This window comes from Macaca thibetana, chromosome 6, assembly GCF_024542745.1.
Source record: "Macaca thibetana thibetana isolate TM-01 chromosome 6, ASM2454274v1, whole genome shotgun sequence".
NCBI classification, from domain to species: Eukaryota; Metazoa; Chordata; class Mammalia; order Primates; family Cercopithecidae; genus Macaca; species Macaca thibetana.
The window spans coordinates 131142069-131167373 of NC_065583.1; the positions used below are offsets into that span (position 1 = coordinate 131142069).

General features: G+C 35.1%; 1 pseudogene; it reads right to left on the reverse strand.

Annotated features, from left to right (window-relative positions):
• Positions 1-230: 230 nt before the first annotated feature.
• Positions 231-1494, reverse strand: LOC126956182 (piggyBac transposable element-derived protein 3-like; annotated as a pseudogene).
• Positions 1495-25305: the final 23811 nt, after the last annotated feature.

Sequence of the window (25305 nt, forward strand, 5' to 3'; positions counted from 1 at the left end):
ACACTTCACTCATAAAGGCACACATAGACTAAAACTATAGGGATGAAAGATAATATTCCATGTAAATGGAAACCAAGAAAGAGTAAGAGTCGCTATATTTACATAAGATAAAATAGATTTTAAGCCAAACACTGTAACAAGAGACAAAAGTCATTACATAATGATAAAGAAGTCAATACAGCAAGAGGATATAACACTCATAAATATATATGCACCCAACATTGGAGCACTTAAATATATAAAGAAAATATCAATCTGCAGACAACATTGCCTTTGCCATCAATTCAATAATTGTATATGATTTCTTTTTTATTTACAGATACATCTGATTCCAATGGGGCTTTGTCAATGCGATTCTTTCTCATTGTACCTGTTGCCTGATATCCCATTGAACTGAACATATCAAGAAGTGCAATACTGGTGAAAAAGTTATCGAATACAAAATGATATTGTCTAGGGTTTGCATAAGTCCCTCACTAAACTTATGAATAAGTGATGCACCAACACCATATTCTTCATATTTAGTATTTGGGTTTTTACCCTGATTTGAGAGAAAGCAGCAAATGTAGTACAGACATGTGGCACCACAACAAAACTTACAGCCAAACCGAATGGGCTTTCCCCGAATAAATTGTTTGTTTGCACCCATGACGACCAAAATAAGGAACCATGGGTTCATTAAAGCTGAAATATGTCTAATTTGGAACAAATTTCATACATCTCTCATTACGTTTGCTTATGAGAAGTTGCAACTTGGAAAATTTGTCCCTTGGATCCAAATTTGCATTGCCAGCAACATGCAAATTAGAAAATTTAGTTTCAAAGCGGTCAGGTCTCATGGCAGCAATAACCAGTACATTATGTGCATCTGTTTTTGTTGTTGTTGTTGTTGTTCTCAAAACCTACAGCTTCTAGGAACTGAGATGTAACCACTCAGAAAAATAATTCCCAGAAAATATCTGAATTTGGAGCTAGTCAAGCCAAGATGTATACCCTTACTTCAGCGTGTAAGTTGGAGTACTTGACAAAGAGTTCAACGACTTCGTTATCATGAAAAAGTTCAAGAATTTCTGTGGAAGTTCTCATTTTGGTGAAGAAATCCTTTGGTGGTTCTGTAACTCTACATGCTACAAGTTGTGCAGTTAGGTCCACTTTTTTTCCATTTACAAACAATTTTTGTCGCTTTCCTCCTCCTTGATGGTGGAAGTTGCTGCGCGGTAGACGTAGATAGATCTTCGTCAGGAGAGTCAGACTTAAGTGCGTATGAGAGATCATCTGAGTCAGACTCAGCATCAGAGTCACTTTTATAAGATTTGCAGTTGCGCGCAACAAAGAACCTGGCAGATTATTTACTGTTCCACCTTCTTCGTCTCCTGAGTCCTCATCAGAAACAGGTACTGTATCATTTCTAGTGGTTATATCAGTATAGCACTTGCTTCTATGCTGTCATGTGTCTTTAAAGGTTATTTCATGTAAACTTAGAGTTTTAGACATCTTGGGACTAAAACTCAAAAAAGTGATTAGTCCTATTGGTAGTGTTTTTGCCGAGTGTTCCAAAAATGGAACATACAAAATGTGAAACCCATAACTAATGCAACAATAATAATTTCGGTATTTTCTTTTTACAGCACAATTACTAGTATAGGATGTAGTGCAGTAAAGCTATACGTACCTGTCTTTTGATATTGCTTCAAAAATGTTTCCAAAAACTCACATAACTTCTTGACAAGCTCCCAGCATGCCAGTATCTTCAGCAGTGACTCTGTGTGCCTCGTGATAATACGTACCCCCAGGAGGCAGACAAGTGTGAAAAATCAGACCTTGGCGATGACCTTGAGCAGTAGGATATAAATAACTCCCACATGCTTAGCGTTCCAATAATGGAACACTAGGCATATTAAAAAGATAAAATCAACAACCCCTTATCTAGACTAAGGAGAAAAAAAGGAGAGACAACTAAAATAAACAAAATAAGAAATAAAAATGAGACATTACAACTGACACCACAGAAATACAATGGCTTATTAGAGATTATTATAAACAAATGTAAACCAACAATTGAAAAGCCTATAATAAGTGGACAAATTCCTAAACAGCATTGTTCTTATTATTTATAATTGTTTTGGTTATTTAAAATAACAGGAAACAAAACAAAAAATAGGTGAGTGGAACTGCATCAAACTAAAAACTTTTGCACAACAAAGAAAATAATGAAAACTCAACTTGTGGAATGGAATAAAATATTTGCAAGCCACATATTTGATAGAACATCGATATCTAAAATATGCATGAAATCCTAAAACTTAACAGCTAAATAAATAAATAATAACACAATTAAAAATGTGACCTGACTTTAAAAAAATGGGCAAAGGAACTGGAGAGCTATTTCTACAAAGAAGACATACGAATTGGAAATAGATATATAAAAAGATGTTCTGCATCACTAGTCATCAAGGAAATTCAAATCAAACCACAATAAGATATCACCTCACACCTGTTAGAATGGCTTTTACATAAAAAGCAGATAAAAAGGATTGGTAAGGGTGTGGAGAAAAAGGAAACTTTGTACACTATTAATGGGAATATAAAATGGTATAGCCACTGTAGAAAATGTGTGTAATTTCCTTTAAAAATTAAACTAGAACTACCATATGATCCAAAAATTCTACTTTAGGGTACATGTTTTTAAAAATTAAAATTACCAAAGGGAATTTTTCCAGTTTTTGCCCATTCAGTATGATATTGGCTGTGGGTTTGTCATAAATAGCTCTTATTATTTTGAGGTACGTTCACAAGACAGGGATGCCCTCTCTCACCACTCCTATTCAACATAGTGTTGGAAGTTCTGGCTAGGGCAATCAGGCAAGAGAAAGAAATCAAGGGTATTCGGTTAGGAAAAGAAGAAGTCAGATTGTCCCTCTTTGCAAATGACATGATTGTATATTTAGAAAATCCCATTGTCTCAGCCCAAAATCTCCTTAAGCTGATAAGCAACTTCAGCAAAGTCTCAGGATACAAAATTAATGCGCAAAAATCACAAGCATTCTTATACACCAGTAACAGACAAACAGAGAGCCAAATCATGAATGAACTTCCATTCACAATTGCTTCAAAGAGAATCAAATACCTAGGAATCCAACTGACAAGGGATGTAAAGGACCTCTTCAAGGAGAACTACAAACCACTGCTCAGTGAAATAAAAGAGGACACAAACAAATGGAAGAACATACCATGCTCATGGATAGGAAGAATCAATATCGTGAAAATGGCCATACTGCCCAAGGTTATTTATAGATTCAATGCCATCCCCATCAAGCTACCAATGACTTTCTTCACAGAATTGGAAAAAACTGCTTTAAAGTTCATCTGGAACCAAAAAAGAGCCCGCATCTCCAAGACAATCCTAAGTCAAAAGAACAAAGCTGGAGGCATCACGCTACCTGACTTCAAACTATACTACAAGGCTACAGTAACCAAAACAGCATGGTACTGGTACCAAAACAGAGATATAGACCAATGGAACAGAACAGAGTCCTCAGAAATAATACCACACATCTACAGCCATGTGATCTTTGACAAACCTGAGAGAAACAAGAAATGGGGAAAGGATTCCCTATTTAATAAATGGTGCTGGGAAAATTGGCTAGCCATAAGTAGAAAGCTGAAACTGGATCCTTTCCTTACTCCTTATACAAAAATTAATTCAAGATGGATTAGAGATTTAAATGTTAGACCTAAAACCATAAAAACTCTAGACGAAAACCTAGGTAGTACCATTCAGGACATAGGCATGGGCAAAGACTTCATGTCTAAAACACCAAAAGCAACGGCAGCAAAAGCCAAAATTGACAAATGGGATCTCATTAAACTAAAGAGCTTCTGCACAGCAAAAGAAACTACCATCAGAGTGAACAGGCAACCTACAGAATGGGAGAAAATTTTTGCAATCTACTCATCTGACAAAGGGCTAATATCCAGAACCTACAAAGAACTCAAACAAATTTACAAGAAAAAAACAAACAACCTCATCAAAAAATGGGCAAAGGATATGAACAGACATTTCTCAAAAGAAGACATTCATACAGCCAACAGACACATGAAAAAATGCTCATCATCACTGGCCATCAGAGAAATGCAAATCAAATCCACAATGAGATACCATCTCACACCACTTAGAATGGCAATCATTCAAAAGTCGGGAAAAGACAGATGCTGGAGAGGATGTGGAGAAATAGGAACACTTTTACACTGTTGGTGGGATTGTAAACTAGTTCAACCATTATGGAAAACAGTATGGCGATTCCTCAAGGATCTAGAACTAGATGTACCATATGACCCAGCCATCCCATTACTGGGTATGTACCCAAAGGATTATAAATCATGCTGCTATAAAGACACATGCACACGTATGTTTATTGCGGCACTATTCACAATAGCAAAGACTTGGAATCAACCCAAATGTCCATCAGTGACAGATTGGATTAAGAAAATGTGGCACATATACACCATGGAATACTATGCAGACATCAAAAAGGATGAGTTTGTGTCCTTTGTAGGGACATGGATGCAGCTGGAAACCATCATTCTTAGCAAACTATCACAAGAACAGAAAACCAAACACCGCATGTTCTCACTCATAGGTGGGAACTGAACAGTGAGATCACGTGGACTCGGGAAGGGGAACATCACACACCGGGGCCTATCATGTGGAGGGGGGAGGGGGAAGGGATTGCATTGGGAGTTATACCTGATGTAAATGACGAGTTGATGGGTGCTGACGAGTTGATGGGTGCAGCACAGCAACATGGCACAAGTATACATATGTAACAAACCTGCACGTTATGCACATGTACCCTAGAACTTAAAGTATAATAAAAAAAAAAATTAAAATTACCATCTCAATAAATATCTGTACTCCATGCTGATTTCAGTATTATTTACGATAGTAAAAATATAAAACAAACTAAAGCTCCATCAACAGACAAATGGATAAAGAAATTGGTATATAAATACAATAGAATATCCAACTGCTGTATTTACAGTGAAATAAAAGAGAAAATTCTTTCATTTGCAATAATGTGAATGAATCTGGAGGATACTATGCTAACTAAAATATGTCAGAACAAATACATAATACCACTTATATAAAGAATCTAAAATAGGTCAAACTCATAAAAGTGGATTGTAGAATGATAGCTGCCAGGGGCTGGGGGTAGGAGGAAACAGGGAGATATTAGACAAAAGGTACAAAATTTCAGTCAAGCAAGATGAATAAGTCTTGGAGATCTATAGTACAGCATAGTGCCTATGGCTAACAATACTGTATTGTGTACTGAACAATTTTCTAGAAGGCATATCTTATATTAAGTGTTCTTATTATAAATAATAATAATAAGGAAGGCAAGAGGAAACTTCAGGAAGTGATGGATATATTTATGACATAGATTGTAATGATGATTTCATAGATGTAGACGTATCTCCAAACCCATCAGGTTGTGTACATTTAATATGCACTGCCTTTTGTCAATCACACATAAGTTTTTTTAAAAAGTAACAAATGTTCTATAAGCCCCTGATTTTTTGCTCTTAAAAATGTTACTTCATTATGTTTAATCATGATGTTACTGCTGCAGTCTTTTTTATTGTTTATTATTATATAAATTCTGACTTAAATACAGAATTTAGTACCAAACATTGGATGTCGCTATTACAAAATATTCAAAAGATCAATTAACTGCTAAAAAAGCCTGAGAATATTTTTTTCAGTTTAGTTTCAAAAATATCATGTTAAGAAAGCCGCTCTGCCGTGAAGGTGATACTCTCTCCAGTACATGCCTTGACGGGGCCAAGAAAAATGGGAGAAGGAAAGGTCATAATAGCACTAATAAAAAAATTCTAAAATCAGTAGGCCAGGAAGCTATGCAAGGGAGGCACACTAAGGGACAACTTTCAGTATAAGGAAAACATGTGATGTTTGGCCAGTAGGATTTCAGAATTGCTATGGACCTGTGACTGCTGGGCACTTCCCATTCTTCCCCCTTTGCAATCCAAACTGTTACTGGGGCTTATTCTCTTCCAGTTTTATGTGTTCTCTATGGCTTTGTGTGTGGTGGGTATCATGGTGGGATACTCATTGTTTTAGCATACAAGTCTCTGAATCAAAAGACATTATATACAGACCTAAAGTAGAAATATCAAGAAATTCTGGATCTTGAGTTGATGCCACAATAGACTGAAATTTTTGTTGTCATTGTTCTTATATTTGTTTTTTTGAGACAAGATCTTGCTCTCTCACCCAAGCTGGTGTGCAGTGGCACGATGTCAGCTCACTGCAACTTCCGCTTCCTGAGCTCAAGTGATTCTCATGCCTCAGTCAAGTAGCCAGGATTACAGGCGTTCACCACCACGCCTGGCAAAATTTTTTGGATTTTTAGTAGAGATAGTGTTTCACCATGATGGCCAGGCTGGTCTCAAACGCTTGACCTCAAGCAATCCACTCACTTTAGCCTCCCAAAGTGCTGGGATTACGGGGGTGAGCCATCGTGCCAGGCCAGATGGAAATACTGAGTACTCCTTGGAAAAAATGGTAGTGTGTTTCATGTACAAAAAGCAAAGAAGTAAATATTTTTTACCAGTAATACAAATTCATATTACTTTCCATTATTATTTCTCATTATTTATGCTTGCTTCTTGTAAGGTCTTACACATATTCATATACATATATGCATATGTAATATATAAATTATTATATATTTATTGTATATTAATATATATATTATATAAACCTACTGTCATGTTACTTGCTGTTCCTTCTGTGAAAGGAGTTATAGTTTGTTGCTATCAAGATTGGTGAAATGAATTAAGGTAATGAAATGTGAGCTAAAGTAACAATCAGCCAGATATGAGCTGAAACTTTAGAATGCATCCTGTTTTTCTGTTATTAATCTTGCTCTGTCATGAAACCAGCATGTTTCAAGTAGAAGCTGTTCATTTAAGTTGGGTACTGGAATAGAAAACACATAAAGCAGAGTGTTCAAAGGCTGATAGAGCTGAACAGAACTGCAGCAGCCAAAGCTGACTTGTAGCCACCAAAATACTATGTGTAAATGAAAAGTAAATGTCTGCTGTTGCAAGCTACGAAGTTTTCTGTGCTTTAAGCTACCATGGCAAAATGGAGTGTTATGAAACAGCACCATTTATTGGTGAAACTGATACTCCATCCTCCAGGAATAAAAATAATACTTACTGAGTAGCCCCAGTGTTTCAGCAATTGCATTAAACTCTGTGGCTATACAGATTTTTTAAAGACATTATTTTTTATTGTTCGTAATAAAATGGATATTGCTGTGGTAGACAAACACAACAGAATGTGATAAATGCCATAATATAATTATATTGTGTTTAACATTTGTGTGGAGTCAGAGGATCACCTAACTCCACCTAGAACACAGAAGTTTGGAAAGGATTTGCAGAACAATTAATACTTAATGTGAATTGTGAAAATATGCAAGAGTTCAAGGAAAGGAAGAATTGTAGGACAAATTGAAGGATTACACTCTTAGGGAAACATAGAAACAAAAGTTAAAGATGCAACAAAGGTGGAGTTTGTAAATCAACTATAGAAGATTGGGGTTTTAGTAGGCACTGTACAAAAAAGCCAGTCAGTGCCAAATTAAAATGGACCTTTCTCATTGCACTAATGAGCTTGCACTTTGCCCAGTAGGATGAATAATAGGTGGATGAAAATGGATTATAAATTCAGAGAGACAGATAAAAAATGAGTTGTAAAAGTTGCTGTAAGAAATTGAACTAATATCCTGTCATTAGGCAATTAGAGAGATAAGTCTCCTGCTTGCTTGGAGGAGAAGGACCAGTGGAAATTCAGTTTCATTCTGATGAACAAATACTAGTGTTAGCTGAAGAGCAAAGTTGACATTGAGGATATTGCATCCACTCTTCATGGGTAACCTGAAACCCACCACACTTCTCTACCTCTTGATGAGAAAGAAAAGCTAGAAATTTGCACAACTGAGCCAAAGTCAAGGTCTAGGGAGATGGAGTAACCCTGCAGCCTCTCTAAGCCACATTCTTTCCCAGGGTAATTCTGGGCCTCTGTCCATATCCTGTGATCAGGGTAAGGAGAATACAACCGGTCATTACTAGGGGAGAAGCTGGGTATAAGGAGGTTGGGGGAAGAGAAGGAAGGGAAGAAGCTTTGGATACTGATATCATTTCCATTTTTATTACTTTGTCCACATACTCAATAATTTGGACCTCTTAATCTTTGAAGTCCTCAGCATTCATTCTAAATGTATTTGCCCCAATCAGGAGATAGAAGAAAAACAAATTGTTTCTTGTTCCAGAAGTATGGGTCTATGGAGGAAGGCTTGTGCTACTTTAGTTATAGGAAAGAAACATTGTAGTTTAAGGTTTCTGCAAATAAGTTTGAGGAGAAGAGGTGTGACATCTGTAAAAACTGGAGATAAACATTCTGCCAATGGCTGTAGCAGTGAAATGGGCAGTGTATCAAACAAAAGGAAAGCCTTGAGCCACTCTTAAGCAGACTGGTATATTCAAAACTCATATGTATTTACTTGACTTCCTATTTCACAGAAATGTCAAAGGGAGTATAAAGTACCCATCAGAGTAACAATAAAGGGATCAAGTGTCATCTCAAGAAGAACATGGAACATCAAAAACAGGCCAGAAGCGTTTTCTTTCAGCCCTTCACACATAAGCAGAACTTTCCCAGACACTAGACTTGTTTAAACTAAGAGGAACATGGACGTTCTCATGTTTCTCTTCTGCCATTGCAAGGGGGGAAAGCATCTATTTTTATACAGGCTGACAAGTCTAGGTTTATCAATAATGACAGTCATCATATTACAAACAATGTAGAAGTTTTTGCCAGAGGAATTTATGACTGCTCCAACTTTCAAATAAAAATAAAAGAAATAAAAATCACATTCCCTGTTTTCATAGGAGGAAAAATTATTTATTATTTCTTTCACTGGAAGAAAAGGAATTTTTAAATTTTTCTAACATCTTGTTGTTTATAGCAACTAGAAAGAGAACTAAAAGAGAAGATGTTGAAATAAGAGAGACAGAAAAGAAAGAAAAGGAAGGACTTGAGAATTCCAAGACAATAAGGTTACCCTAGGAGGAAAATGACTGACAGAATAATTAGAAAATAATAAAAAGAACCCAGTAAGTAAGCAGAGCTTTGATGAGGAGACCTCTAATTCATTTTGGGAACAGGAGGTCTGGGCTCCCCCAAAGAGAGTAGTGATAAAGGCAGGGACAGATCAATAAAAGATTTGAGACCTGGGGAATGGTTAGCATTTTGATTTGTGGGACAATTTCACTCAGAAAGTTTGTGAGATAAAATCAATATTATTTGCATAAACTGTCATATGTGGAAGATGAGTTGGTCCCGTGACTAAAACTGATGTTAAAAACCACCAAGTTTCTGAGAATATAATTGCAGGATCTTCATAGATGATGACCAGAACTTCAAAATAAGAACCAAGCAAATATTTAATTTTATACATTTTATAGAAGGGTGTGTATAAAACCTACTCATTTGATCCAGGTTTGTATATATAAGAAGAGTATGGAATATTTTAAAATTAGATTTTATCCTCATAAATCAAATGAGAGTAGAGAAAGTACAGAAAAAAAAAATCCATAAAAGAGTCTGATGAAATGATGAGCAAGTCTGTTGTAACTAGTGTTTGGTTTTGTGTGTGTGTGTGTGCATTTCTCATTTTCTGCTTCACATCCAGTACCCTGTGAGAGTGAATGCCTTCCAAACAGAGGCCTTTCTTTGGTTTTACCCGTCAATTACTTTCTATAGTAGCTACTTGTTCTTTTACCTTCCACAGTAATATTTGCGATTCATGAGTCTGGAGGTTGAGACAGCAAGTGCCTGTCTGCATGCCATAAATTAACGCTATCTGTATAGAATTCATTGCCCTGCTTTCACACACTCAAAAGGAATAATACTAATAAAAAAAATTGCTGTCGTCTGTGTCCTCTGCTGGCTGAGGTTGATGTGTAACAGCAAGTGCTTCAGAAAGAAATGCTGTTGGCACTTGTAAAGGCTGGCCAGACACAGCTATGTCCTTTTTGCTTAGGGAAACAACATTGTTTCTTTTGATGTTGCATTGTCAGAAGGGATTTTCGCAGAATAGTTCAGGCAAACTAAGGGGCACAACATGAAAATGATTTCAGAAGTCAAGTTTGACTATAGAATTTGAGAACATCACCAGTCAACAATCACACAAAGAATAACCTCTCTTTGGTCTGTCTTAGAAAAAACCTGCTAATCACAAAAATATCCATTTGTGAGAGGTATCACTGGATAAATTTATACAGCCCTAAGGCTCTGCATATAATGTATAAATAAAAGCATGTCTATCAACATTACATTGAAATATCTAGGATTAAATGATAGGGTTATGCTTAATCAGATGGTCATTTAAAAATGATAATGTCATCTGCAAAACAATTCTAGCAAGCATAGTAAAATCTTATATTTCTTTAGATTCTTGCAGATTTCAAGATGCTTTCATTATTTTATTTGATCTTCAAAAAAAAAAAACCATGACAAAAAATATTAGACATCCGCTTTTCCCTATGAACAATCTGAGAATCAGAGGCAAAGTGTTCTAGCCAAGTCACATATTTGGTAAGGAGAAGAGTTGACACTGATATCATAATTTTAGTGCAGCCCTGGGACAGTTTTCCTTACATTAATGTGTCCAAATATTTTGAGATATTTCGAAGAAAATGTGGAGTTATGGTAGGTGGGAGAGAAAGCTGATACCTGTTGTATTCATAGGTTTGACCATGTCTACACTCATTCTTACATCTTCTATCGTGACATAGAAGCTCTTTACCTGGCTACATGTCATCACCATCCTATCCCCAGCACAGGAAGAAGTCTGTGGTGCATTAAAGTTTTCCAATACACATTTGCTAAAATTCCCTGGCTGAATAGAGGTATAAACAATAAGATTTATTTCAAATTATTGCTTCCTGAAAATGGTAAAAACTCTGTAAATCCTAGGGGACTACAGAATCAGTTTCCATTTCCCAGTGCACATTTCCACACCACTCCCCTACTGCACAGTAATCCATGAAAATCAAAAGTAACATGTTCAGAGTCAAATCATTTGTTTGGGGCAGGCCTTTCTGTGATCTGAAAACCACTGACTTAGTAACTTTAGCTATCAAATGCTCAAACACAATGTCTCTAGCTTTCATTTGATTCTCATGAGACCACTGCTCTCAAAAAAAAAAAAAAAAAAAAAAAAAAAGGTTTGTATCTTCTTGATTCACAAACAAGGCTAAAAGTTATAATATAAATTATATAATATAAATTAAAGTTTTTGATCTGAGTAACAACCACGGTTCCTCATCTGTATTCCAATTTTGTTTTTGTTATACAATAAGATGGTTAATATTTTAGTAGTTTTCTATAAATCTTTAGTAAAATTTCTTTTTCATTTGCAAATCACAAAAAACATTTCCATTTTATTATTAAGGCTAGGTACCTAATAATATATAAACCTTAATAAGTTCAGACAAGAATGGATTATATTAAGTGTTTATACATATGGTCTCAGATATATTTTATGCAATTTACAGTGCTTATTTTCCTGAAAGCTTAATTTTTCATTGTCTTATAGTATATAGTAGGTGCGGCTACACTACTGGTGTGTCTACAGCACATTGATTCCACGTTCCATCACAACTGAATAATATAAATGTGTAAAATGATATTCAAATGTTAAGATATTCTCAATATCACACACAAGAATATCTAAAAACATCTTGCTTGCAAATAATCACAAAAAGCATTGTGCAAAAAATGATAAACTGATTTTTCCTGTTTCTACTTATTTTTGCTGTTTTCTCTTACCGGCATAATCTTCCTTGTCTTTCTCTTTCATGAATTTCCAGTCAAGCACTAAGACTCATTTTAAATGTCATTTCTCCCAGCAAGTATTTCTTGATTGTTCCAGACAAAGCTAATCATTCCCTTAGTCCTTGTGAGCATCAGCTCACGGTGTTTCAAGCATCCTTACAGCAGTCACTGGTGTGATTTATGTTAAGGGGAAAATCTGCATCCTACTTATCTTTTCGTACTTTTCACCTAACATATCTGCAGACACTCAGTCAATGCTAACTGAATACTTGTTGAATAAATATAAGAAAAATGTGAAATAATTCATCCTTTTTAAGCATGAATTATGTATCAGGTACTATGCGAGGCAGCAAGCCTATACAGATATTGCTCTTAACAGTTGTCAGGTTGTTGTCAGGATTCTTATTAGTCGGAATCCTCAACTTATGCCTCTACGTGTCTTAGAATCTATATCTGAACACTTGAAAGAATAGTTGGAAAATATTGTTTCTTGAGGCCAAACACCATACATGTTACCTCCTTAATCCCATAAGTGCCAGCTAGAGGATCTCTACATACGCTGACTTTTCTTTTTTGCATGCTCTCTCTCCCTAATTATCAGCAATGTGACCCAATATAGCTGCAATGTTCTCTGTTTGCATCTTCCCTTACCACTGTCTCTTTGCTCAGCCACCCTAATCAATAACTTTCCTCAAAAAAAGGTTCTGATCAGCAAGTACAAAGGGCATCTTTTACTCTATTTTCTTCAACATCTCTACTGCTTAGTACCGCTGCTTACCTCTACTACTTTATTTTATAAGAATGAACTGTTGTTTTGTTGTGTTTACTTAGCTAACCTTTTCTGATCACTTATTATGGACTGGATAACTTGTTTCAGGCTGTATACATTCTTGCAATTTAATCTAACAAAATGTAATTAAGAAAATGTGTCTTTATTCTAAAACCTATGTCTATATTTTATAAAGGAAGAAACTGAGGCTCAAATAAGTTAAATACTTTGCTCAAACAACTGGTTATTGGCGGAATTGGGATTCCAGCGTAAATCTGCAACCTGATCCCAAACACTCTATATTTTTAAACCACTGCATCATATTGACCCAGCATCTCAGACTACTTCTCTGTCTCTGAATGGGCTGTTCCTTCTTTGTGATTTTCAATTGGGTGAGTCCTTGTTCGTAGTTTTGTTATTACAGTAATGCTTTACATGTGTTCCCCATATTCTTATGACATTATCATTCACATTTAGGCTGAATGGTGAATTTTAGGACATCCATCCAGCTCCTGCTACCTTCTCTGAGTATTGTCTGTCACCTGAAGTCCCTGATGAAAGGTGAACATGACCTTTAACTAATTATAAATGGCTTTACCTCCTAGCTACATATGATTTGATAAGAGATAAACACCTGACCTAGTTGTTGCAATGTAGTAGCTTCAAGAAAGTTGTTTCTGTCATGTAAATAATTCGTACATAAGAGACGGAGTCATGAGTCCATGCTGCGTAAGAGACAGAGAGTAACCCTAGCTCTTGAATTGTCACATCTCGGGTCATGTCATTTAGTAGGGTTAGGTTCTATATAGTCATTGACTCTACATAGCCAAATCAAGCCTATTAATTCCTCATTATTTTTTTCAGATAGTTTTAGTAGCCATTGTCTTTTGAAGAAAACCACCGCTATAAGAGAGAGAGAAAGAGAGAACTTACTTGCGAGTATCAAACACTTGAAAGTGAGAAAACGTGGAGCAGCGTGAAGTTTCCCTGATCCTAAGACATAAATCTATCACCACCAACTAACAGAGTACAAATCAACTGATTAACCTGCCTTCTGAAATGTTCAGGACTCTAGACCTTGTGTTACATTAAGTTAATGTTTTAGGGGAAGGAAAGACAATAGCCTAATTTATTAGGGGAAAAATCTAGTCTCAGGTTTCTAAGCTAATACAAATATAAAAATGTGGACCTCACACTTTGCTGGAAAAAAGACACTGTGGTTTGATGTGATACTGAGCCAGAAATCAATCATTTCTCATTCTAAACTAGGTGATGTATTATTCTTGACCCATATTTAAAGGGCTACTGATAAATATTTACAAGGTATTGTTGTTACTCTAAAAGGATAAAGTGACAACTATATACATTCTATTGGCAAGTAGGATCATTCTGGCAGGTTAAATAAGGGCATATGATAGAGGTAGAAACACAACTACCTGGATTCTTCTAGTGCATCCTGTCTAGAAGCTTCCTGTAGATATATCCCTTTGTAAAGCTTAATTAGTGCTGCTAAGCCCCAGGGGATCCTGGGAAACAAGCTAAAACACAGAACGGTAGAAAAAGTCTCTGCATCCCATTCTTAAGGAACACTATATAACACTGGCTCCCTCAGACAAAAAAGAGGCATGGTGCAGGGGGCACTTGGTTGCTAATTGATGAAGCTTTTCTTTTTAGTTATCCTAAAACAGTTACTTGCCATCTCCAAGCTAGACTGTGACTCATAGACAGATCTAATTGCAAAAAAAAAAAAAAAAAGCACTGGAAATGGTAGAGAGTCCTGCCCAAGAAGGGAGGTTAAGACAAAACACAGCATATGCACATGAGCGCCTGTAGACGTGCGTGCGTGCACACACACACAAACACACACACACACACACAAACACAGAGGTTTAGCACCCATGGGCACATATTTTCATTGAACCAGGCAAAGCAGAGCCTCTCAGCTCCTTAGGCAAACAAAACCCTGAAGACAATTTTAATGATGTGGGTATTCACAATTGTACAGCCCTCTCAGTACCCTCTCCAGAATTCCTCTGTTTTAGAGGAATTCGGAAGCACCAGAGACCAGGAGAGCAGTCCTGCTAAATGACCCATGAGACAATCAAATTTTCTAATCAAGATTACCTTCCATTGCAGGATGCAGAGTTTTCTCTGAACTGGTGCCAAGACTTGTCGCTGACTTCAGAGATCTCTCCTTAGCCCTATCAATTTCTAGTTTTACAATTTTGAGAAAATATGTGACTGATATTCAGCAACTTTAAAATAAGGGTGCCAATAGCACTATGCTCATGAGCTGTTTGTAAAGATGAAAAGAGTGAACACATGTATGGTTTTCTGAAGAGCCACAGCTATATTGTGAGCACATACAGAAAAAGTTGGCTCTCACAAATGAGGAAAGAAAGCACAGGAGTATGAAATATCATGCACACAAGTATTCTACTAGTAACGTGGGGAATAAAAAGCAGGTGATCTGATTCCAGAAATTATTTTATTGACAGCTTTTCATCACCACATAATTGTATTGTGTCTTTGTTCAAATTGTATATCTGTTGCATTGGGGATGATTATTTTTGTATTTAGCTCAAAGCTTGCAGCATAATGAGAAGCACCTGATCTGTCTCAAGGACCAGAGGAGGAAAAACGACAGCTGGAAATAATGCCACTTTGCAACTGTGATGCATTATGTGTTGTGGCAGTACATTATCTTCCACTGAGATTGAGTAAGTTCATTTATACTTGAAACTGTAACTGCTGGATCATGTTAGGAAGAGGTAAATTTCAATTTTAATCAAGAGAAAAATATTTTCTAGACAAATAATGAAATTTGGTAGAAAGATTTGGAAGTGTCTGCCCATCCCATTCTATTTTCTTGTTTTAACAAAAGGAAGAGAGGTTTATTACCCAGGTATATCAATTTTCAACATACAAATGATGACAGAAACCTGGCTCACAAAGATATAAATAAAGTTATTCAAAGAAATAAATGAAGACAAGGGTCGTCGTTTCCTGGTCTCAAAAAGATTCATATTCAAGATTTTTCTTTTTAAAGTTGGCTGTATTTCTTATTCTTGGATCCACTGTAAACACTTACAGTGTCCAGTAAATTCCTTGCTTGTTTTATTCATTCTAAGTATTTGTCCACCCTTCACTCTCAAAATTGTCATCTTGGCTCAACATGAAGTGCCACATTTATCCTTCTCCCCTTCTCACTTCCTCATCCATCTTCAGATTATGTGAGCAACTGTAACTCAACATGAACAAACCTGAAGTCATCACGGTTTATGCTAACAGTTATCAAACAAGTCCTAGACTTAGACGAGTGGGTTGCTTACTGGCTCTACCATTTTGTGTTTCTTAACATCTCTGTTTCTCATTTTATAACTCTGAAATGAAGACTAACCACACTTATTTCAGCTGCTCATTTCATGAGGTTTAAATGAGATAATGCAAACAGCAGTGACGTCGTGCATGGTAGGACCAGAATAAATGCCAGCTACTAGCTGTCATTTACCTCCCTCCTGAATTATGTTCATAGGCAGCCAGTCATTCCAGTTATTCAACTCCTAAAAATTATCCTTGACGCATTCTTCATTCTCATGCCATTATATTCAAACAAGCACTAAGTTCTGCTATTTTTAATACCCAAATGCTGTCAAATCTGTCCCCTTATTTTTACTGTACTTCTTTAGTTTGGATGCTACCTTGATGTAATTTCTCTTTGCATATTTAGAAAAATTTTAATGCAGTAGCACTTAGATGGTATATATTTGTATACCTTCTCTTTCTAAAGAAATGTTTAATATTTCCTTAGTGTATCAGCAAAACCTCTTGTTTTGAGGGCTGTAAGTAACTTGCATTTTTTGTTCTTTACATAGAGCGAAGTACTTGAAATACTAGTAAAAAAAAAAGAAGAAGAAGAAGAAAATAATAATAATAATAAAAACAGTGTTGCATGTCAGCCTAAAAGTATTATGCAGTTTGATTTCTCTTAAGTGATAACAAAAATGATCAAAATAGTCTCCTCCAGGTTTCACCAGTTTATACTCTGGATGATGTTAACACTGGATGATGTTAACACTGGATGATGGCACATTTGTATCCACAATGCACATTGTAATGGATCCAATATAATATTATTAGCACTAATATGCATATTCCTGATTGAAAACTTGTTGAAATGTTTTTATAGTTTTTTAAAATTGTTTTGTGAAATGACCATTTTTTTCTTGATTTATTGTTTTTATTATCAATTTGTATGATTGCTTGTATATGTTTGAATACCTTGGGACGTATGTTGTTATGAACTGAATGTTTGCATTTCAAAAAAAATCATATATTCAAATCCTAACTGGAAAGATGATGTTATTAGGAGGTAAAGCCTTTGGGAGACAATTAGATCATGAAGGTGGAGCCCTCAGGAATGGGATTAGTGCCTTTATTGAAAGAGATACTAGAGCTTCCCATCTCTCTGCTCTTTGTATGTAAGAATACAGTAGGATCCCTGTCTGCAAACCAGGAAGAGGGACTTCACAAAATACTGGATCTGTCTATGCCCTCATCTTCCTAACCTATAGAACTGTGAGAAATGTTAGCTGTTCAAGCCACTCATTGCATAATATTTTTAGAGGAGTTATATCTGTTGCAAGAGTTATATCTTACTGTCTTTATTTTTGTTACTTTTTATGACAAGATATTTTACACTTATTTTTGGCTTGCAAAGTTTTGTTTCTATTTCTTTTCCACTTATATAGTTATGATTTTAAATTGAATTTTTAAAATTATCTTATTTTAATTTTTCTTTTTTTGTGGGGGAAGGGATGGAGTTTCACTCTTGTTGCACAGGCTAGAGTGTAGTGATGTGATCTTGGCTCACTGCAACCTCTGCCTCCTGGGCTGAAGCGATTCTCCTGCCTCAGCCTCCCGAGTAGCTGGGATTACAGGCACTCACCACCACGCCCAACGAATTTTTGTGTTTTTAGTAGAGACGGGGTTTTGCCATGTTGGCCAGGCTGGTCTCAAACTCTTGACCTCGGCCTCCCAAAGTGCTGGGATTACAGGAGTGAGCCACCACCACCAGCCTTTAAAATTATTATTTAAGAAGGTCTTCTTCACTTTAAGATATTTCTAAGTTATATATGAACACATACACACACCCCTAATATACGTATGTGTGTGTATGTATGAAATAAGATATACAGAATATACTTAGTTATTTAATTCATTTTAAATTGACTTCTGTATGTTGTGAAATTTGAACCTTGCATTATCATATATATGTATATAAATGATATATATATATATATGGGCTTATTTCTACTGCTTTATGAGTATTGCTGTTTTAATTATTACAATTTTATGGTACATTTTGATATCCGGAAGAATAAGCTCCTTCATTACTCCATGTTTCAAATTTTATTGGCTGTCATTGAGTATTTTTTAAATGCACTGTCTTAAAATTTTTCTTTAGCATTTTTATTGAAAGTATATATAATTTATAGATCAATTTAGGAAGAAATGACATGTTGAAGCTATTAAATCTTCTTTCAGCAACATGGCATCTTTCTCTCTTTCTTAGTACCTAGAAAGTTAAATGATACATTGATAGAATTATAGGTAGATACCAGAAAATATGTATGGCTTTCATTGTACAGGTTATGTACATTTTATACAAGCTTCACAAAAGAAAAATCTATTGAAATTTTACATTGCTGTGGACAAAATTGTCTCTCCCCAAACCTGTTGTACTGAAGCCCTTACTTTCAATGTGACTGTATTTAAAGATAGGGCCTTTAAGGAGACAATCGGGGCCTTTAAATGAGGCCATAAGGATGGTGCCTTATTCAATAAGAGGCTCCAATGAGCTGTTACTCACTCTCTGTTTCTTGTCTTTCCCCATACACATACACACAAAGAGATCACATGAGCACCCAGAGAGAAGGCAGCCACCTTGCATGCTAGGAGAAGACGCCTTACAATGAAACCTACTTTGCCTGCACCTTAATCTGGGACTCCCCAGGCTCCAGAATTGTGAGAAATACATTCCTGTTTTTTAAGCCATCCAGTCTGCAGTATTTTGTTATGGCTGCTGGAGCAGACTAAGACATCAATACATATTTTTCATTACCTTAGCACACATCATTTAACAGTCCTTCATTTGTTTATTGACATATTCTTTATTTCTTTCTCTTTCTTCAACTTTTATTTTAGAATTGGGGAAGCATGTGAAGATTTGTTGCAAAGGAATATTGCTTGATGCTTACTGCCCCTTCTTTAACTTCAGTAATTCTGAACTGCTAAGTTCTCTTTCCTTGATTCCTTTTAAAGGAGTTTTCTAGAACTAAAATGCACTTTATCTTTGTTGACATATCATCCTTACATCCTCCAAGACTTTCTCTATTATCTTACAAAATGTATTCCTTTCTCCAGACTACACTGCACATTTTACCATTTTATATTATAATGGTATCTTTAAGTTTTCTTTGTAAATTGTGAGTTACATACATTTCTTCAGGGTGTGGTCTGTGCTGTATTCATCTTTACATTATTTTTATCCAAAGCAATCAGTTATATGGAAGTGGTTAAATTAATTAACCAATGTATTCATACTTTAATAAGTACATCACTTCCACCCAAGGTAACAGAGTACCAAATATTCAAAAAAAAAGAGCTATAGAATATTCAAGAAAGAAGCTACAGAATATTTAAATAAATGACTGTATAGTATTGAAGACCAATCCCACCTATCATCCTGTTTCTTAAAACTCATATATATTCTTTTTACATGATGTTAAGAAAACAACAACAACAGCAAAAATAAAAACACTTCTGGATATCAAGTGGCATTAATAAGTTATATAGGAAAGAAAGTTTTACAGGGTTGAAGTATTAATTCAAATGATCAGAAAAAGACACTAATGATAAATTATCTAATGCTGACAACAACAAAAAACACACAAAAAATAATTGTTTACTGAAGAATAATACATATATAAACAGTAAGTTTTCAGTTCTATGAAATATCACAAAGTGACTGACCCATGTGTTTAATAACTAAGTCAAGAAATAGAAGACTACCTCTTTTGCCTCTCAGCTCCTGGTCTCTCTTTCTTGACGTTAACCACTACCCTGACTTAAAGCAAATTAGAACAGTTTACTTTTATTTTTTTGAAGTAACATTATACACAATTATGTACCATTGTGTTTTCATTACCTGGTGCGATGGTTAATATTAGGTGTCAGCTTGATTGGATTGAAGGATGCCTAGATAGTTGGTGAAGTGCTATTTCTGGGTGTGTCTGTGAGGGTGTTGCCAGAAGATATTAACATTTAGGTCAGTGGACTGGGAGAGGAAGACCCAACCTGGATGTGGGTGGGCACCGTCCAATTGGCTGCCAGCTCTGCTAGAACAAGGCAGGCAGAAGGTGGGATAAGCTGGCTTCTGGTTTTCACCTTTCTCCCAGGCTGGATGCTTCCTGCTCTTGGACATCAGACTCCAGGTTCTTTGACCTTTGGGCTCTTGGACTTAAACCCGTGGTTTGCTGCAGGCTCTTGGACCTTTGGCCATGGATTGAAGGCTGCACTGTTGCTTCCCTACTTTTGAAACCTTTGGACTCTGATGGAGCCACTGCTGGCTTCCTTCCAACTCAGCTTGCAGACGGCCTATCATAGGACTTTACCTTGTTTTCTTGTGAGTCAATTCTCCTTAATAAACTCCCTTTCACATATACATATATCCTATTATTTCTGTCCCTCTGGAGAACCCTGACTAGTACACTTGGTTTCTATTCTGTTGATCGGCATTGTTTTAGGAAGTTATCTATGCTTTTTTATCAGGCCATATTATTTACTTTTACTCAGTGTCACTTTTCATTTTATGATCCTGTTATTATTAATTGTTCTACTTCACTGACAATAGACAGTGAGTTGTTTCCAGTTTCAGACTATAATAATGCTTTATGAACATTATTGTACATGTGGATGTGTGTGCAAATGAGTGTGCCCATACATGCATTATGTTAAGTATATACCTAGGAGAGATGTTTCTAGCTATACCTAGAAAATGTGTGTTTTCAGCTTTAAAAGATAAAGAAAAAGCATTTTTTCAAAGCAATCGTTCCAGTTTATACTTCTACCAGCAATGCCAGCAACGTTTGGTGATTCCAGTTGATCCAAATCCTCCCCAATATTTGTTATAGTCTATCTTTTAAATTTTGCTTTTTTTAGTGCTATCTTACTGCTGATATTTTCACTAATATTAATCAGGACCAATCAAAATATGTCAATTTTCTTATATGACTAAGATCACATGGAGAAAGGAGAAGTAAGTAATTCTCTTTTTTTATTATGCCTAAATGACCATTTGTCTCTTTTTTCTATCAAAACAAATAATATTTCTAAATCTTTAAAATATTCATGTAAAAGAAATAAAGAAAATATTATATATTTGACATCACTTAATACAGCTCTTGTACTTTGAATAAAGAAGAACTGATTTTGACAGAACAAATTTTTATTCATAGCTTTGAGAGGATTTTTTTAATATGAGGAATTATAGATTTAGAGTTCGTGACTTACCTGTTCTTGGAATATTTTTAGAGTTATGTTTGTATTCCCAGCTTTCTTCCCTCTCTTATCTGGATCGTAATAGTGTTTTTGAAAGAAGCATGCACTGACAACATTGTAACTGGTTTACTTGAATATTAGATGTATATTTGATGGACAATTGAGTCATTTACATCAGTAGACATTTACTGCATTTATCAGAACCCAACTAACACTCACAGAAACAAAATATAGTAATAAATAATAATTAATCTAAGCTGTGTCTGTTTCATGTGTCTTTGCATTGCAAGTTTGATGATAACACTGTGAAAAAGAAAAATACAATAACATATAAAACCTGTCACTGACTTCTGCAGTTGCTTGATAAACACATGGGTAGGGGAATCGGTGTGTGTCTGTTCATATATATTTAATGATAAAATGTAATATAAAATAGTCATATTATTTTGTGTTATATTGTACTCAGCCCACAATTTTTTTAGCCATTAATATTAATTTCAATAAAACTACAAGTTAGAATTCTGAAGTAAATTTATATTTTTCTAGTAAAACGAGTTTTCTATTTCCAAGTTTCTCTGTCAGTTAACATTCAGACACCAATATCCACTAATCTTCTGATTGTAGCCAATGACTCTTTATTTTGCTTTGGTATTCTACAAGTAGAGTTCAATTTTTTCATTCTTCTCTAACAGCAATAATTCCTGAATAGTTACCTTACATGTAACAAACCCAAACATCAATAACGTTTAAGTAAACCCCTCTGAACAATGTTAGTTGTCTGGTCTATCTAATCAGTACACCTAATATTTTTTAACTGGAAAAGTATTAGAGCACATATACAAATATGTGTTTGAAATCGTCTGTTAAATTTAAAGTACAGAATAAAATTGTAAATGTATATACTTAACAACCAGGTGAAGAAAAGAATTTCTCATATGCTCTAGAAGCACAATGTGTTTCTTATTAGCATCACCATTCCTTTCTCTATAAAATTAATCACTCTCTCTTTTTTTATTTATTATCCTCCTCTTTTGCTTTGTAATGTTTTCTTTATGTGTGGTTACCACACAGCATACATGTACATGAGTGTATATATGTGTGTGTAGAATAACATAAATGGGCAATGAGGGAGGTGTTATTAAAAACTGAAAAGATGAACATCCTTGTAATGCAGTGGTAAATTATTTGGTGAAAATAATTTGGAAAACAGATAATATACATCCAAACATCTAGCATAAGTAACAGAGTTTGGAAATAAGCCTGTTAGCAGTATGGTATGTCTTGGTTTTAACTAGCTACATTTGGCCAAATTTTATAAGAAAAGGGTGAATGCAGAAAAAAATATGGTTCAGTTTTCGTGAAGACATGAAAGAGAATAAAGAAAGTGCAATGATTCGAGGACATTCATGTTCGGAATAAGCAACTAAGGAAAAATACAGGACAGAAAAGCCTTCGAACAATAAATGTCATTAGAACTCAGCTTTGAAATAAAAATTAAATCCAGTGTATAATTTTAACCCTTGTTAAGACCTCTGGCCAAAATCAAATGGTGCCTAATAAATCATTTTTTTCCAAAATAAAAAATAATAACAAATTAGCATGAGCCTGCCCCTTTTTATTTCACATCTTGATAAACATATGGTAATTTCTGACCTTTTTTCAATTCTGTGACTATAAAAATGAATGCCATTATAGTTTTGATTTTCATTTCCATGGTTGCCAGTAAAGGTGACCATTCATTTGTAAATTAATGGACCTTTTTTTTCATTTTTTGGTGAAATTTATGTCAGTATCTTTAATCTTTTTCTTGTTTCTTAATGATGTATAACATTTTTGTTTACGTTCAGGTTACTTGTGTATTGTCAGATCATATGGGTTAAAATAACTTCTATATTCTATTACATATTCCTTTTCAACACTTATTATGGTGCCCAATTCTGGATTTAGAACCAAAGTTCTAGAGTTTAATATCGTTGAATTGTTTAACCTTTCTTCTCCAAAGAAATAATCAATTGTCTCACCACAGTTTATTGAAAAATTATGATTTCCCCAGTGATATGCAACAGCATATCCTGAGTAATGAATCAAATATCTTTTCTAACCGGCTACAGTGTATCTTCCATTCCACATTCTCTCCCATAATGTGACCTTGACACTTGCTCATTGAGAAATAGTCTATTTCTCCTCCCTCCTGGGGCTTAGTTGGCCCTGTGAGCTATTTCTGTAACAAAAGGTGGTGGAATAATATACGGCTCAATGTCTGAAGTTAGACCTTAAGAGATCTACAGTTTCTTCTTTCATTTGGCAATATCCCTTCTTGGGACACAAATTCATACTTGATTAAGAAAGCCTGAGCAACTATGTAGTAAGACCCACATGGGAATATTAGGTTGCTGCTAAAGTAATTGTGGTTTTTGCCATTAATAAACCACCTGCTTTGCTGACTGTCTCAGCTGAGATACCAGTAACCAGAGAGTATTAACTCCAAGCCACGTGAATGAGGATATCTTAGAGTTTCCAGACTTTCATGGACATTCATCTGTATCATGTGAGCCAGAACAAGGTCAATCTGTTATAGATATTGGTTGAAACTGCCAAATGTTGGAGTGGGTTTGAACACAGCAATAAATAACTGAAACAGACTCTAGTCAAATGTAAATATACTGCACAGTATTTTCTCAGTTTGTCTCTGGACCGTTGATTCTGTACTATGTTCAAGCCTCTAATCCCTCTTTCAATGTCATATTGAATTACTTCTTCAGTATTAATATTGAACTCTTACTAGATTTTTAGACATTCTTATACTTCTACTCTAGGAATAAATATTCTTGTAAATAAATTGTCAGATTATCAAGACTCTCAAAACAATTGAAATTTGTATAAAGATTTCATGTTAATGCTATATATATAAATTTACAGATAGAGTTTCAGAATTTTGATTTATCTTCATTTTTAATCATATTGAGGTTTCTAAATAGAATTGTGGCCTGGAGTGGTGGCTCACACCTGTAATCCCAGCACATTAGGAGGCCAAGGCAGGCAGATCACGATGTCAGGAGTTCGAGACCAACCTGACCCATATGGTGAAACCCGATCTCTACTAAAAATATACAAATTAGCCAGGCATGGTGGCAGGTGCCTGTAATCCCAGCTACTCAGGAGGCTGAGGCAAGAGAATTGCTTGAACCCGGGAGGTGGAGGTTGTAATGAGCCGAGTTCGTGCCATTGCAGTCCAGCCTAGGTGACAGAGCGAGACTCCATCTCAAAAAATAATAATAATAATAAATAAAATAAATAAATAAATAGAATTGTATAACTATTTTCATACATACATTAACAATCTTTTATTTAGATTTATTCCTAGATACTTTATATTATCAAGATTAGATTAGTCTAAGTATGTTTTGTGTTTCCATTTTCAAACTGTTGCTAAAGTATAGAAATGGAATTGATATTTTGTATGTATACAAAATTTACACTTGTAATAGTTTCTTACTAATTTATTATTTTATTTCTATTTTATTGAATTTAAATATTTCATAAATGCATTAGCAATCTTTTATTTTGATTTATTCCTAGATACTTTGTACTATCAAGGTTAATTTAAGTATGTTTTGTGTTTTCATTTTCAAACTGTTGCTAAAATATAGAAATGGAATTGATACTTTGTATATATACAAAATTTACACTTGTAAGGTTTTCTTACTATTATTTTATTTCTATTTTCTTGAGTTTTAAATTATAATTACACATGTAAATAATTTTTCTGTCTTAATTAAATTACTAGAACCACCACTACAGTATTTAAAATATTGGTTGACTGGGTATAGTGACTCAACCCTGTAATCTCAGGACCTTGGGAGGCTGAGACAGGAGGATTGCTTGAGCTCAAGGATCTGACATTAGCCTGGGCAACATGGCAAGACCCTGTCTACAAAATAAATAAATAAATAAACAAAAATTACCCAGGCACAGGGTCCCATAACTCTACTCCTAGCTATTCGAGAGGCTGACATGAGAGGATCCCTTGAGTCCAGGATTT